Source organism: Pinus tabuliformis, chromosome 1_2, assembly GCF_031772625.1.
Source record: "Pinus tabuliformis cultivar Carrire ecotype Pingquan chromosome 1_2, CPIR1, whole genome shotgun sequence".
NCBI classification, from domain to species: Eukaryota; Viridiplantae; Streptophyta; class Pinopsida; order Pinales; family Pinaceae; genus Pinus; species Pinus tabuliformis.
Window position 1 is genome coordinate 567,547,364 of NC_142298.1, and position 17,765 is coordinate 567,565,128.

Sequence of the window (17,765 nt, forward strand, 5' to 3'; positions counted from 1 at the left end):
GCTTCCAAGAGAGTAGGGTCAAAGGACACCATTGAGAGCACAACTGGAGATGTGGTTGAGAAAGTGTCTATGAGATTGCCCATCTATGAAGATGTTAATCTATTCATAGACAAGTAGATCAATATCACATGGTAGGACATCAATGACATCTTTTCAGGCACCTTTGAGGAGAATCTGGAGGACCGCAAAGTGTATGTCAACATACACCAATTCTAGCTTGTATCGGGTTTCATGCAGGTATCCCGCATTTCCATGTGCAGACATGATCCATTGGATCATCCCGCATACTGATCAGTGGAACAAAACTTGATACCTTTAGGGTAGAGAACTTTCAGTAGATGTACCACTTGCTACAGCCGATGAACAAAATGGATGCACTCTTCACCAATCCCAACGACAATGCGAACAAAAGATACATCTTGAAGAGCTGGGTGAGAGAGCTCTCTAAGTTCAGGATGAAACCCAACCAGGTATGCAAGACAAAGACATTACGGAAGGCTTATAAATTCTTGGTTATCTTCGCATGTCACCTCTATGGCCAAGAGAGTACAGAAACCTTCCCGCATAGTTGGGTGATTATGTTGGATCAACTGGCAAAGGAAGGAAGACCTTTCAACTAGTCCGACATGTTGGCTCTCTAGCTGAAGGGGCAAGTAACAAATTCCCGACATCTGCCCAAGGGTTAGCAAGCAAAGCTATTCATGTCTACCTACATGCTTGATTCAATCTGTGCCAGCCAATAGTTCCCCAACTTGGGTTGGGCATGGACACCTTCAGAAACCTTTGTGCACATCCATTGTAGGTTGTTCTCTGAGTGCAGCTTTCGTGGAGTTATACTACAACTATCAAACCACTTCGTCACCCCAGTGTACATGATGACCTTTGAGCAGGATCTACCTTGCATGTCACAGGCAACAATGGAGGCATTGGTTAACATAGAAAATTGGTATGCCTCACCCCTTGGCACCTTCATCTGGATGTACAGTGCGGAGAAGGCTCTCCATGTGTTACTGAAGTTTTCCATGGACAAGCTGGTCATGCAAGAGGTTGCATACCACATCTTGACAAGGTTGTCAGCGAGACTGCACAGGAAGAAGAAGGCACCTCGGCCCGCTCTTCCTTTGCTGATTGGGTTGTATGAGATATAGAGTCTTAAGCATGCTGAGGCTGAGACAGAGGAATTCAAGAGATTCAGCTTAGGCACCAGAAGTTTTAATCTATATGACCCACATTTCTTAGTGACGGACCACTATGTGAGATTTTATCATCCTTGGATCCACAGTGCATGTCATTGGCTTAAGGAAGACCTATGGAAATATTGCTACAACTCCTAAAGGCTCAATGAAATAGTTAGAGTGGTTGTAGAATGGTTAGGAGCACACAAGGAAGCAACACTTGATAGAGCAGCAACATCAGCAGCAGTAGAGGGAAGCAGACCCACGTAAGACAAAGGCAAGAGTAAGATTTCCAACAACATAGAGGTGGAGCAAAGCTACAAGTTCAAGGAAGATCCACTTGTAGTAAGAGCATCTTTGGAGATATAGGGAAAGAAGTGAAATTGTAACATAAGGATTGGGCAAAGATAGAGGGAGAAGCAGAAACTAGAGGAGGAAGAGAAGAAGTTGCAGGAGGTGAAGCAAAAACTAAAGCAAGAACAAGAGCTACGCAAAAAGGAGAAGGAAGCGTAGAAGGAATAGGAACAACAGGAAGCGTAGTGTGCACACATTGATGAAACTGCGCAAAAACAAATAATTGAATAAGAAGAGCTAGCAGATAGAAAATAGGGTGAGCAGTCACGGGAGCAGGAATTCACTCAAGAGATTGAACATATTTTGGAACAGATGGACACGGATGTGGTTTAGCTGGAGCAGGATCAAGATACAGACCTCATGCCCAAGGACCGAGAGGTCACTCCACAGACTTCACCAGGTCTGGGAGCAAAGCAAGTCCCAAGTGATAAAGGAGACACTGAAATCCTTGAGGACAATCCGGAAGTAGATGTGCACAACATATCCTTTGACAAGTCATAACATAGAGTTGTGCAGTTGTGCAAAGTGCCCATTTCGGATGTCCATGCATCTCCTGTGCATTTTCAAGAACGAGTGATCATGTCCGATGTGCGCAAACATCCAGCTACACTAGCCGATGCTACAAAGGCATATTTTGAAGCCACCATCTCATGTGTGAGATTCTTCATAGCTGAGAACGAGCGAATGGCTACGGAATTGCAAGTGGCCAAGCAGAGAGAAGAGAAAGCTACAACATCCACCAAAGTAGAGGTGAAGAAAGCAAAACTTGATGAAGTATCATCTCTCGAGACAGTCATGCAGAATTTGTACTTTAGGTGCATCACCATGCATAAGTCAGTTGTCCATTTTAATGGTTGGCAGCAACACTGTGCTAGGAGAGCATGTATCTTGACAGAAATACACACTGTTGTCAATTGTTAGGGTCCCACCCTAACCCCCTTATTTATGTAGTAGGATTGAGTCATAGTTATAGTTAAGTAAAGAGTGAATAAAGCCCATATTAATAAATGTAAGTGGTTAACCCGCATTTAATGATGTGACCACAGTTAGTTGCAAATGGGCCATGGTATTAGATAGATGGTATTAATAAGAACCATGGTATTACATGTATGAGTCATATATAAAGGATAGAGACTCCCTGCGAGGATCATCGTGTCTTATTCTTGTAATCGAGCTCTGCTCTATTGGAGGTTCCCCCCTCGAAGAGGCAAGTGAACATTGCTTTATGAATAATAAAATACTTGCTATTGTTTCCACTATTCTATGTTCTGGGTATATTTCTTCGCATATTCTGTATTCTGGTATCGTCTTGTAGGTTAAGAGCATAACAAGTGGTATCAGAGCACTTTCCAGGGCTGGTGGGATCTCCATTTCTTAGCAAATTTTTTGTTTTGGCTAGAGATGTGTTCCAGCGTCTTTAAACCATGGGATCTGTTGTTGAGCACATAAACCTGCGGATTTGGGGAGGCATGCACGCAGGAAATACAAAAGGTGGTCACACTTGTTGGACTCCCTTGTAACCCCTGTGGGTACCCCTTCGAGTAGTAGCGCATTAGACAGAATCGCGCACGGACTGTCTTCTAAGTACCCTTTGGGTATATCGGAAGCCCACTAGCTCATTTGAAACCTCGCCATAGATAAATCATCGGCCGTCTTGCTGCTACAGTACACTAAGAATAGCACTCAGAGAGATTACTCGCCCATACGATAGGGTAGTCAGGTTGTACGGCTAAGGGTATGGTTGATCCTCCTTAGTTAGAACCCTTAAACATTGGGCCGAGTACTACTGTCAGACCCTTATGTATATTGCGATCTGTAGCACCTGACACTCCTCATGACCATAGTTCCCTTTTCTATCTCTGGATCACACATAATCTCTGCCAGATCAGATCTCGCAAGTGGGGTTTGCAGCAGCAGCAGACATCAGTCTCGCAGTTCTGAGTTAACAAAACAACCATTCAGATCTATTAGATCCATCAGATCCACAGCAGCACTCTGTTCCGCTGCTCAGAGCTATCCGATTAGCCATTCAGATATCTCAGATCCACCAGATCTAAGTAGTGGTGTGGGGTTCCTATACCGAGGCGTGATTTTCACAGGACTTTTGGCAGCATTGACATTTTGGGGATTCGGCTATTGCAGTATTCCTAAGCAAGGAGTAAAACTCCGTTAGGAGTTTTCGAAAAGAAAAAAAAAAAGTCTGAGACCCCCCTGGGCGCTTATTGGTGATCTAGCCCATAAGAATCAAGACGATGAGCTAAGCAAGGTGGTACCATTCAAGTCTTAGTGCCAAAAAAATTTTGGGCGGTCCCAAATTTCAAGTACATCGGATCGGTGCATGGTAGAAACTAGAGCTCAAGCTATGGCCAATGAGAAGATCGACAAACTTGAACAATCCTTGAAAGAACTCCAAGAGCATCTGACGACACTAACTAACGCACTCTGCAAGGGCAAGGCGGAAGCCCGTGAGGAGGCGTATATTGGCCATGAACACAGTGAGGGTGAGTCTAGCCACTCTCTTCACCTCTAAGGCACCCACCAACAATCCCGTCCGCGACCTCCCAGGCTGGATATGCATAAATTTGATGGTTCTCACTCGACAGCATGGGTAGCACAAACGGAGAAATATTTCAATCTGAATTACATCTTAGATAATGAGACTCAGCTTATGGTGGGGAGCATGTGCTTGGACAATGAAAGATGGAAATGGTGGCAATGGCATCAACGTTGCAATGGAAGTTTTTTGACTTGGGACACCTTCAAAAAAGCTCTTATAGAGCACTTTGACCATGACTCTGCTTTTTTGAGTCATCTCACTAAGCTCCAACAGACTGGCACAGTGGATGAATATATTACAGCCTTTAAAGCCTTAGCTTTCTGCACTAGGGTTCTCTAAGATGCGTTCTACGTGGAATGTTTTATCAGTGGTCTTAAAGAGGCCATACAAGCCCACGTCTGACTGCACCACCCTCCCACATGGTCGGAGGCTTGCAAGGTAGCTCGTAACGTGGAACATGCGTTAGTGGCCCAGTCCACTCGCCCAAATTTCACCGCCAAGGGTCGCCCCCCACAGACTCACAGCACGACTCAAACACTTAAGGTTCAAAAGGTGTCACCTATAGAAATGGCAGAAAGAAGAAAGCAGGGATTATGTTACTACTGTGATGAAAAATACTCCCCAGGTCATAAATGTAAGGAGCCCAAATTCTTTCAAATTGATGCCACTGATTACAGCTCATCAGAGGAAGCCCCACCACTTAAGGAACCTGAGGAGGCAGAAGAGGACAACCAGAAGGACAATGTCCATGACGAACCAGTTATTTTGTTGCATGCTTTGGCAGGGATTTTTTCACCTCAAACTCTCAAGATCAGAGGTTTTATTAAGCATCGCCAAGTAGTAGTCTTGATTGATAGTGGAAGTACACATAATTTTATCCATCAAAGAGTCATGGAAGCAGCGCATTGTTTTGTACGAGCAGTTTCTAACTTCCAAGTCCAAAGTGCAGATGGGGGAACAATGAAATGTGAAGGCCACTATGAAAATGTCAAACTTCAAATGGGGGATTATCAGTTGAAGACCCACATGTTTTCCATACACATGGGAAGGTGCGACATTGTCCTCGATGCTGAATGGCTTCGCACACTTGGGCCAATCACAATGGATTTCCAGGAGTTATATATGAGCTTTAAGCAGAACAACTCCACACATACCCTCCGCGGACTCCAGGCGGGAGCTCCCTCTATCATCAGCTCATGTAGGATGGAAAAATTGTTTAAAAAGGGCCATCATGGAGTTATAGCTCAATTTAATACCATCCAGGCTGTCGAACCCAACTCTCTGCCGATTCATCCTAAGATGCAACAGATTTTAAATAACCATCTGCTAGTCTTTGACAAGCCTCATGAGCTTCCACCCTCGAGAGGGGAACATGATCATAGCATCACCTTGGTCCCAAGGGCCCAACCACCAAATGTGCGCCCATACAGATATCTGTTCACCCAAAAGAATGAAATAGAAAAAATAATCAAGGAACTTTTGGAAACAAGCGTCATTCGTCCCAGCATTAGTCCTTATTCATCACCGGTGGTCATGGTGCTCAAGAAAGATGGGGAATGGCGTATGTGTCCAAACTTCAGGGCCCTCAATAAGTTGACAGTCAAAGATAAATTTCCCATCCCAGTTGTTGATGATTTGCTGGATGAACTCAATGGGGCTCAATTCTTCACTAAGCTGGATCTTCACTGAGGCTACCACCAAATTCGCATGAAGGAAGTCGACATTCCAAAGACTACTTTCAGAACTCATGAAGGTCATTATGAGTTCCTGGTCATGCCATTCGGTCTTTGTAATGCCCCATCTACTTTTCAAAGCCTTATAAACCACCTTCTCAAACCATATCTTAGGAATTTTGTCCTTGTTTTCTTCGATGACATCCTCATCTACAGTTGCACTTGGGCTACACATCTTCAGCATGTAGATCTACTCTTGCAACTGCTTCACAAGCATAAATTATTTGTTAAGATGTCCAAGTGTTCTTTTGGCATGGAAGAAGTTGGGTATTTGGGCCACATTGTGGGGCGTGAAGGTGTCAAGGTGGACCCCAAAAAGATCCAGGCAATGCAGGATTGGCCTCAACCTAAGACCTTGAAGAGCCTGAGAGGATTTTTTGGTCTCATAGGCTACTATCGCAAATTTGTCCGCAATTATGGTCGCATTGCGAAGCCCCTCACTCAACTCCTCAAGAAAAATTCATTCTTCTGGAATGATGAAGCACAACAGGAATTTACAGCTCTAAAAATGCCATGTGTTCCACTCCAGTCTTAGCACTACCCGACTTCACCAAATCATTTGTCATTGAATGTGATGCTTCAGGTATGGGTATTAGGGCAGTCTTAATGCAGGAAGGTCGACCCTTGGCATTCACAAGCCAACAACTAAGTGGGAAGAATCTGGGACAAGCTACCTATGAGAAGGAAATGATGGCCATCTTACATGCAGTAGATACCTGGCGACCTTACTTATTGGGGCGATGTTTCCAAATCCACACAGACCATCACAGTCTTAAATATTTTTTGGAGGAACGCCTATCCTCCCCACAACAAAATAAATGGCTCGCCAAAATGCTGGGATATGATTATGAGATCATTTACAAGAAAGGGCGTGAAAATATTGTAGCAGATGCATTATCTCGCCAATTTGAGGAGGAAAGTACCCTGCTTGCAATTTCCCTTCCCATTCCAGAATGGATTGAAGAGGCTCGCAGGGAATGGTTTTCACATCCTTGGCTCTCCCAACTCATTACTCAATTGCAGGCAGATCAAAATTCCACCAAGCGCTACTCGTGGCAGGATTAGATTCTTCGCTACAAGGACAGAGTCGAAATATCACCAACATCCACCCTCAAAAGGCGCATTTTGGAGGAATTGCACTCATCCCCCAATGCAGGACATTCAGGCTTTCAGAAGACGTATGCTCGCACTAAAAGATCATTTTTTTGGACAAGCATGAAAAAGGACATCCTTACTTTTGTAGCGGAATGCAATGTCTATCAGCGCCACAAAGGGGAGACAATCAAAGCACCAGGCACATTACAACCATTGCCCATCCCGGCATCAATATGGACGGAGGTTTCTATGGATTTCATTACAGGTCTTCCAAAGTCAGGAAACAAGTCAGTCATCATGGTGGTTGTGGACCGACTTTCCAAGTATGCTCATTTTTGCACCCTACCCCACCCTTTTACACCAACTTTGGTCGCTCAATCCTTCATGGATCAGATCTTCAAATTGCATGGCATGCCCACTTCTATTGTGTCTGATCGTGACTCGATCTTCACCAGTAATTTTTGGCAGGAACTCTTCAGGCTACAAGGTACCCAACTAAAACTCAGTACTTCCTATCATCCACAAACGGATGGTCAAACTGAAGCAGTCAACAAATGTCTGGAAACCTACCTTAGGTGTTTCACTTCAGAAAAGCAACATCTTTGGGTATAGTGGTTACCTCTAGCTGAATGGTGGTATAACACCAACTATCATGCCACCACCAAAGTGACTCCCTATGAAGCAGTTTATGGTCAACTCCCTCCTTCCCCTACTTCTTATATCAAGGGGTGATCAAAGGTACAAGCAGTGGATCAACTCCTACAAAGCTGCACAACCATGCTTGCCCATCTTAGAGAGAATCTTCATCAAGCTCAAAACCGCATGAAGCAACAGGTAGATCAGCATCGCTCAGAGCACCAATTTCAAGAATGGGATCAGGTATTTTTGAGGTTGCAACCATATAAGCAAACATCACTCAAAGACAAGGTTTGTCAGAAACTATCTCCAAAATTCTACGGACCGTATCAAGTACTTCAACGCATTGGAGAAGTGGCCTACAAGCTAGCTTTGCCACCCACTGCAAAAATCCATCCAGTTTTCCATGTCTCATGCCTCAAGAAAGTGATTGGGAACAATTGCAGAATTCAAACCAGTCTACTTGAATTGGATGAAGAAGGGTCAATCTGGCTCCAACCTGAGCAGGTCCTAGACACACGAGAATGGCACCTGCGTGGCTGCATGATCAAGCAAGTCCTCGTCAAGTGGAAAGACACCTCTCCGAAAGATGCTACTTGGGAACTAGCCACTATTCTTTAGCAGTTTCCGCAGCTTCAGCCTTGAGGACAAGGCTATTCTTAAGGGGGAGGGCATGTTAGGGTCCCACCCTAACCCCCTTATTTATGTAGTAGGATCGAGTTATAGTTATAGTTAAGTAAAGAGTCAATAAAGCCCATAATAATAATTGTAAGTGGTTAACCCGCATTTAATGACGGGACCACAGTTAGTTGCAAATGGGCCATGGTATTAGATAGATGGTATTAATAAGAGCCATGGTATTGCTCCATGGTATTGCATGTATGAGTCATATATAAAGGATAGAGACTCCCTGCGAGGAGCATCGTGTCTTATTCTTGTAATCGAGCTCTGCTCTATTCGAGGTTGCTCCCTCGAAGAGGCAAGTGAACATTGCTTTCTGAATAATAAAATACTTGCTGTTGTTTCCACTATTCTATGTTCTAGGTATATTTCTTCGCATATTCTGTATTCTGGTATCGTATTGCAGGTTAAGAGCATAACATCAATCACATGCAGATATGGATAATGAGATACAAGGGAGCCCCATTGTACTTTCCAAATATGATGAAGCCAAAGGATGTGGAGTTGAAGGCACACATTCAGAGTCAGGTCTGGAACTATGAAGAACTCCCACAACTCATCACTAGCTTATAGGCTTCATATGCATGAGTGTTTAGAAGCAATGATCTCATTGTGTGCATGCATGCGGTCCCATTCATTGGCACACTCACTGAGGAAAAATCAAAGAACCAAGTCTAGCTGGAGCTAGACATGTACTTCAAGTAGTTGATGTGCATAGCCACTACCACATATTTGTAGATGAGCACAGACACTATGCACAAGTATGTCACTATTCTGACTGCACTCAAGACCATGATGCACATGTACATAACGAGTTGGAAAGAGGTGTCATATCAGTGTATCCGGATGCAACAGAGGCAAGAGTTCACTTTCAGAAGGATGTCACCATGAAGTATGCGGACACCATAGTAGACTACCAAGCTTGGCATCAGTTAGCAACCAACAATCACCAAGAAGATGTCGATGAGTTAGTCTTCCCATAGATGTCTGAGTCTCTGTGATGTCTTGTATGGCTTACTCAAGCCCATTTTTGTCTCACATGGGTAAAGTGAAAGACCAAGTGTCAATAGTAGAATGTAAATAGTCATGTGTAAGTTGAAGAGTCATGAGGGTAGGCTAAAAGTCACAAAAGGGAATGTCAAGGGTCACCCCACCCTTTACTATATATATAACCTAATAACTCATTGTACAAGCTTTTGGGAGCCAAGCTTCTGATAGATATAACTTAGAGAAAGCTTGGAAGGTATTGTAACGAGCCTTGGCTTCTCCACAGTGAAGAGCGAGTACATCTCTTTGGAGGAGCAGGTGGTAGTGACTGTAACGTTCCACTATTAGGGCTAGTGGCTGTCATGGTTGTACTTATGATTGGATATTTCACTCTTTAATACAACAGATCCTACACATTTCATGCATGTATTGTTATTGTAGTTCGATTATTCTAGTTACTTTAACAATGTATGTAGTTGTAACTTACGCATGTATGTATGAACTATTTTGTATATGTTTGTATGAATATTATCGAAGTGTGTTGTTGGTTTAACTCATCACTTTGCATTTTCAACTATTCTTCTTTCCATCTTGTGATTCCTTTAAGCTCGTGTGTTCCCTTTCAAGTTGCGTACTATTACAAGCTTCTAAGGGGCGCACTCCTCTCCCTTTTCATGTGTTAGATCCTTTCCATGCATCTTCCCTGACTTGCTACAAGGTCACACCCTTGCTTCCAACAAGGACATATTTCTTACCTATTCACGCAATCGCAGTTAAGGCGATACTGTACTACCCACTGTTGGGACTCCTACTCCAAACAGTCTGAGGTCTGGTTGGGACTTCTTACCAGGGAGATCACCTGACATGTTGGCGGGTCCATCACTGTCAACACTACTGGCACTAGAAGGAGGGCCAGATGACAACCTGAGTCCTCACAATCTATTTTGAATCTTCACACATCTATCATGGAGTTTGTTACAGTTCACCCTCTGAAATGTTTTTCCAACAGATGTATCTTTGAAGTTGAGAGGGAGTTCTAGGATAACTTGTCAGAAATCACGTATGATGGTGAAGGTGAAGTAGCCTAGCCTGAACACTTAGATGACTTCCATGCACTCATGGAGAGCTTGGAAGGTCCCACTAAAACACAGGCCTGTATACTGCTCGCACACACACTTCGTGACTACCCATTGCTATGGTGTAGCATACTACCTCATAACTTTGTGCACTCATTCAAACAGTTCAGTGATCAAGTAGAATATATTTTTCACCATTTTGATCCTGAAGCACTTGATAAGAAAATGTTACAACAATGGAAGGCCCTGCATGAATCTCTAATGGAATTTTGGGAGCGCTTCCGTCTTCTCTCTTTTGAAGCTCCGAAAAGTAAGATGAAGTTCCAATATATTTTTGAAAGATATGAGTATGTCTATATCAAATCGATCTATCCAAAAGTGAAAAAAAAAAAGCTCAAACCCCACTAAGCATACTTCGGTGATGGAGATGTGCAAACTCAAGTGGACACAGTCATTTTCATAAGTGATTGTCTGCCTTCCTCTCATCAAACAACTCCATCCCCATGGAGTGATGTGGGAGAGCGTGCACATAAGTCTGTTCAACTGTCACATCCTCCCACCCTCACTACTCTTAATTTATGCGCAGATTTGGTTGGGAAGCCCATGGGTTGTCATATGCACTTGTTGCCCCAACCATCGTCCCAACGTTCTACTAATCCTCTGGATTGGACTGTCTTGTGTTCTTCTATTTCGGACTCCACTTGTTGTGAACGAGGATCAAGCCATTGACGGAGTTGATGTTGCACAACCAACTTGCGTTGTCATTTACGATGAGTATAAATGGGAATATGAACATGAACCCGATATGAAGGATGACCTCCTTCTATCCGTGCCTCCTCTGTGTTTTCCTGACATCTTTGGGGATTCTGTTATTTATGTTTTTTCTTGCGAAAATTCATCCCCAGATGCATCTACTTCCGATCATTCGCAGAACACACCCGATGTCAGTCCATCATTTGACAACGGAGAGGACAAATATTTTATCGAAAATCCACTCGACATTTCATCTACTGTTTTCGAAAACACAGAGGGTGAACATTCTTACTTCTCATATACCCCTCTGTATGATTCATCAGGTCATGAGGATGTCGATGAACTCATTGATTTTTATGATCGTAGCTATCGTGATCTCTTTACTCCTATATTTGATCACGATGTTGATTCAATCATTGTTGATCTTTCAATGCCACCCGTTTATGATAATATATATGTCGATGAAGTTGAAACCTCGCAGGCTATCGAGGAACTTCAGCTCGAGCTGATGGTTATGTCAGGCCCTCGCTATCCTAAGGTTAGTATCACTTTTGATCAGGAAAATGTTGAAACGCCTAAGGCTCCTCATCACTCATATGTATGCACTAAATATCAATCCAATACATAGATTTCGCTTCCTCCACTCGAATCATATGATCTTATCGCTCATACATTGGAGGAGTCATACACATCAAGCACACTTGCAAGGCATAAGTTGTCTCTCTTTCTAATGTTTGCTTGTCTATCATAGTCAAAAGAGTGTGCATGCTTATCATCTACACGTAGTGTTTCACAACACCATGTTAATTCCACAGAATGTTTGTCTTGTGCTTTCACTCTTTTCTTTTCTTTTCTATGGACGCATTCAAACTCAGAGTGTGTTGGTCTTCATTGTTACATATTTCATGTTTTATGGTTCACATGACTATCCTTTTCACGAACCATGCTTTCACCAACATGGGTCAACCAATGCGCAGGTGATGCATTGGAAATATCATTTCATGTGATCAAGCCCATGCACCATTAGCTTAGGAGAAGGAGTAGTGTTTTCTTTTTGTCTTGTTTTCTTGCATGCATGTTTGCTTTCTTACTTTGTTTGTTTGTTTGTTTGCTTGCTTTCTTTTCTTACTTGATTTTCTTTCACATTTTCTTCTGATATTTTCTTTATTGTTTTGTTTGCTTTACTTTGGCATGAAACTATATACCACTCTTAAGACAAGCAGGGTAAAGTACAAGAGGACTTGTATAACTATCAATAATTGGTTATCTATTGTCTTCTCTCTTTATGCAGAACTTGTTGTCTTCAGTCAATGATACACCAATGGAAAATAATTTCTTTTCGGAATGAATCTTGGTGAAAACACAACACTTGCGCTCTAACTAATACCACCAAATCTACTTGGTTGTTTTTGGGTTAACCCTTTTCAGCTCAGTCAAGTAGAGTAGGGTGAGGGGGAAAACCTTAACAAGTATGTCAAAGGTATATATAACATACTTCTCTAAAGGAACAATCTCTTATGTTCTCAATAAGTTGGGATCCCTCTTCTGCCTCTGAAATAAATAAGTGCTTATGCGCAGTTCTTTGAAAACGAAAGAAAAATGATGAATGAATAAGGTGAAAGAATAGAAATTCTTCATGCATAGAGAGGTGATGCAAGTAATTCCTTCGGGGTACTGACCAGGCTCACAGGTAGCAAAGTGATGCTTCTGTTTCTGTGTGACTCCGTTGGGGTACTGTCCAGGCCTGTTGGAAGCGGAGCAACACTAGAGATGAAACTTAAACTTTGATAGATATATTACTTGTGCACCAATATAACCCTCATCACCAATCAAAAAAACTAAGTTGACTTGGCTTGGAATGTGTGTTGACCGACTAAGAGAATGGCAGGTGATACATCTTTCACTCAAGCTAGTGTGGAAACTATGATGATTGAAGAATCAAGCAATACTTCCACACGAGTTAGACTTGCTTGTCATGAAACAAGGTGCATTTAGAGAGCTGGACTTCTACCAGTGTGTCGCCAATGTTGTAGCGGCTACAACCATCCTCCAAAATTTTAACTTAGATTCGTTTTTGAGCCTCCTTACCAAACATCCTTAAAAGCATGTCTTGCATTGCCCAGGTACTTATGCTTTCAGTTAAGTTTCTTTGGATTAACAAATTGTGTTCGCTAACTTGTTTGTCTTTCACCTGCAACCTCCCATGACTTGGTCTCAAACCGGTTCTTGTGCTGACTTGGAAAACTGCACAACACTAGATGGAAACCAAACTTTCTCTCTGGAATTTCACAGTGTATCCTGGCAGCCAACACTACTCTCCAGAATTTTGCAGAGAAACCCATCATCGAGCTTGATATTATAATTTGCATAGTTTTGACTAGAAGTCTTGGCTTCAATCAAGAAATTGTGCGGAGCTTGATGGGCAACCGAAGCCACTCAGCCCAGAAACTACGCAGAAGTCATCCTAAGGCTTGATGATTGTTGCATGTGCTCACAGGTTGACCGGTTCCATCCAGGACTTTGCAATATTGCCTTGCATGCATGGGAAATTTTTCTCAAAAAAGAAAAAATAAAAAAAAGAAAAGAAAAAAACATCCCTAGATTTTAGGGATCTATTTTTATAGTAGCTGGGGGTTACATGCAAAAGTCTTTTTAGAAACCTCCCGCCAAGTGTTGCTTTTTCCTAGAATTGTGGCATGTGTGTCATAAGCCTCAATCTTGTCAAAACTCTTTATTCGATGCCTCAGGTCTCATTCTTCACTTTCAATATTGGAGCTCTGGCATTCCCAACGCATCTAGGAACTTTCAGCACACTCATCACAACTTTTCCGGGGAAGTCCACTTTTCATGTCTTTTGCTTCTTTTCTGTTGCTTTTTACATTTCGTTTTCTATGAATGCTATTTTCTTTATTTTATTTAATTCTTGTTATCCTTTCAATGCATGTTACCTTGTAGAAGCACTGTTTCAAGTTTTTCATTGCATTTCCTTGCTATCGCATGCATGACGTTGTTTCTGCACTAAAGGTCGCCATTGTGGTGGCTCGCTTCACACAATTCATTGCTTTCCATTTTTAATGAATCCTGCACTGATTGTAATCACATGCATTTTCATTCACTCATGTCTACACCATCTTTACACATGCATTCAATCCTTACTAATTTTCAGCGCCCGTCAGCGGGTTTGAGCTACCTTGGCCTGGACCTTTCCTTGCACGACTTGCATTGTGCATTTATGGGATGGAAGGCCTTGTCTTGCTCCAAGTAATTGTGTAGATCTTGCCTCACACTAGCCTCCCAGGTCGTGATTTGAGAGATTTTGAGAGGCAATGGCTCAGTTGACCCCCGGGATTACGCAGTGCAATTTCCCAAGTAGCAGTCATGTTGACTGAAACTGTGCATTACACAGTTCTAGTCCTCAGCAGATCAAGATGTACCGTGCTCTGCACATTTTCAGTATTCAATCAACTCATTGGTAGCTTGAACTGTTCTCTGCACAGTTTTATCAGTCAGTCTCCCAGCCTCTCCCAGAGAAAACTGTGCAGATTCCCCAGTCAGTCAATCAGGTGTGTTGTATGTCAGTCCTCAAGTTGCTTTCGGTTTTACACTGACATTTTTCTTGCCATGAGTGTTTCTTTGTCTCCAGGCATCATAGGTGTTCATCAGCTTCTCAGTATTACAGGTACAATGGATTCCAAGAGAGTAGGGTCAAAGGACACCATTGTGAGCACAACTGGAGATGTGGTCGAGAAAGTGTTTATGAGCTTGCCCATCTATGAAGATACTAAGCTATTCATAGACAAGGATATCAAGCTCACATGGAAAGACATCAATGACATCTTTTCAGGCACCTTTGAGGAGAATTTGGAGGACCGCAAAGTCTATGTCAACATACACAAGTCTGGCTTGTACCGGGTTGCATGCAGGTATCCCGCATTTCCATGTGCGAACATGATCCATTGGATTGTCTCGCACACTGATCTAGAGAAATGGTATTGAGTAGTGTCAGGGGAAAAGAAAATTCTACCTTCAGGGCAGAGAAATTTTAGGATATGTACCACTTGTTGTAGTCAATGAAAAAAATGGATGCACTCTTCACCAATCCCAACAACAATGCAAGCTCATGAGACATCTTGAAGAGCTGCGTGAGAGAGTCGTCCAAGTTCAGGATGACATCCAACCAGGTATACAAGACAAAGACACCACGGAAGGATTATCAGTTCCTGGTCATCTTCGCATGTCTCTTGTATGGCCAAGAGAGTACAAAAATCTTCCCGCAGAGTTGGGTGATTGTGTTGGATCAGCTGGCGAACGAAGGAAGACCTTTCAACTGGTCTGACATGTTAGCTCTCCAGTGGAAGGGGAAAGTAAAAAATGTCTGGCATCTGCCCAAGGGTAAGAAAGCAAAGTTATTCATGTCCACCTACATGCTTGATGCAATCTGTGCCCGCCAGCGTTTCCTTGGCTTGGGTTGGGCATGGACACCTTCAAAAACCTCTGTGCACATCTATTGCAGGTTGTTCTCCGAGTGCAGCTTCCGTGGAGTTATACTACAACTATCAGACCACTTTGTCACCCCGGTGTATAGGATGATCTTTGAGAAGGATCTGCCTTGCATGTCATAGACAACAATAGAGGCATTGGTTAAGATAGTAGATTGATATGCCTCGCTGCTTGGCACCTTCATCTAGATGTACAATGCAGGGAAGGCTCTGCATGTGTTACCGAAGTTTTCCATGGACAAGATGGTCATGCAAGAGGTTTCATACCACATCTCGATAGGGTTGTCAGCGAGACTACACAGGAAGAAGAAGGCACCTTGGCATGCTCTTCCTTTGCGGATCAGGTTGTATGAGATCCAAAGTCTCAAGCATGCTGAGGCCAAGATGAAGGAATTCAAGATATTCACCTTCGACACTAGAAGTTTTCATCCATATGACCTGCATTGCTTAGTGAAGGACCACTATGCGAGAGTGTAACATCCTTCAATCCAAAGGGCATGTCATTGGCCTAAGGAAGACCCATGGAGATATTGCTACAACTCCTAAAAGCTCAATGAACCAGTCATAGTGGTTGTAGAATGGTTAGTAGTGCACAAGGCAACAATGCTTGACAGAGAAGCAACATCAGCAGTAGTAGAGGGTAGCAAACCTGCACAAGAAAAGGGCAAGAGGAAGATTTCCAATAGCATAGAGGTGGAGCAAATCTACAAGTTCAAGGAAAATCCACTTGTAGTAAGAGTAGATTTGGAGATAGAGGCAAAGAAGCAACAACACAATAGAAGGATTGCAAAAAGACAGAGGGAGAAGTAGAAACTCGAGGAGGTAGAGAAGAAGTTGCAGGAGGTGAAGTAAAAATTAAGGGAAGAACAAGAGTTGCATAGAAGGGAGGAGGAAGCACAACAAGAACATGAACAACAAGAAGCGTAGTGTGCACACATTGATCAAACTGTGCAAATACAGGTTATTGAATTAGAAGAGATGGCAGATAGAAAACAGGGTGAGCGGTCGTAGGAGCAGGACCTCGCTTTGGAGATTGAACAGATGTTGGAACATATTGACTGGATGTGGTTCAGCCGGAGCAGGATCAAGATACAGACATCATACCCAAGGACCCAGAGGTCACTCCAAAGACTTCACCAAATATGGGAGCAGAGAAAGTCCCAAGTGATCAAGGAGACACTCAAATCCTTGAGGACAATCCGGAAGTAGATGTGCACAACATTTCCTTTGACGAGTAACAAGATAGAGTTTTGCAGTCACGTAGAGTGCCCACTCCGAATGTCCATGCATCTCCGATGCATTTTCAAGAATGAGTGACCGTGTCTGATGTGCGCAAACATCCAGCTGCATTGGCCGATGCTGCAAAGGCATATGCCAAATCCACCAGCTCAAGTGTGAGATTCTGGATCACTGAGAATGAGCGAATGGAAAAGGAATTGCAAGCGGCCAAGCAGAGAGAAGAGCAAGCTACAAAATCCGCTAGAGCAGAGTTGAATAAAGTGATACTTGATGAAGTATCATCTCTCAAGACAGTCATGTGGAAGTTGTACTTTAGGTTCATCTCTGTGCATAAGTCAGTTTTCCATCTTAATGGTTGGCAACAACATTGTGCTAAGAGAGCACACACATTGACAGACATACACATTGTTGTCGATCACATGAAAATATGGAAAATGAGGTACAAAGGAGCCTCGTTGTACTTGCCAAAGATGATGAAACCAAAGGCAGTGGAGTTGAAGGCATGCATCCAGAGTCAGATCCGGAACTATGAGGAACTCCCACATCTCATCACCATCTTAGAGGCTTCACATGGATGAGTGTTCAGGAGCATGGATGTCACTGTGTGCACGCATTCGATCCCATCCATTGGCACACTCACTGAGGTAAAAGCAAAGAAACAAGTCTGACTGGGGTTGGAAATGTACTTCAAGTAGTTGATGCATATAGCCACCAGTGCAAATTTGCAGATGAGTGCGGACACTATGCACAAGTATGCAGCTGGTCTAACTGCACTCAAGACCATGATGTGCATGCTACATGATGAGTTGGACAGAGGTTCTAGATTAGTGTATCTGGATGCAATAGAGGCAATAGTTCGATTTTAGAAGGATGTCACCATGGAGTACGCAGACACCATAGTAGACTACCAAGCTTAGCATCAGTTTGCCACCAAGGATCATCAAGAGGATGTTGACGAGTTAGTCTTCCCATAGTTGTCT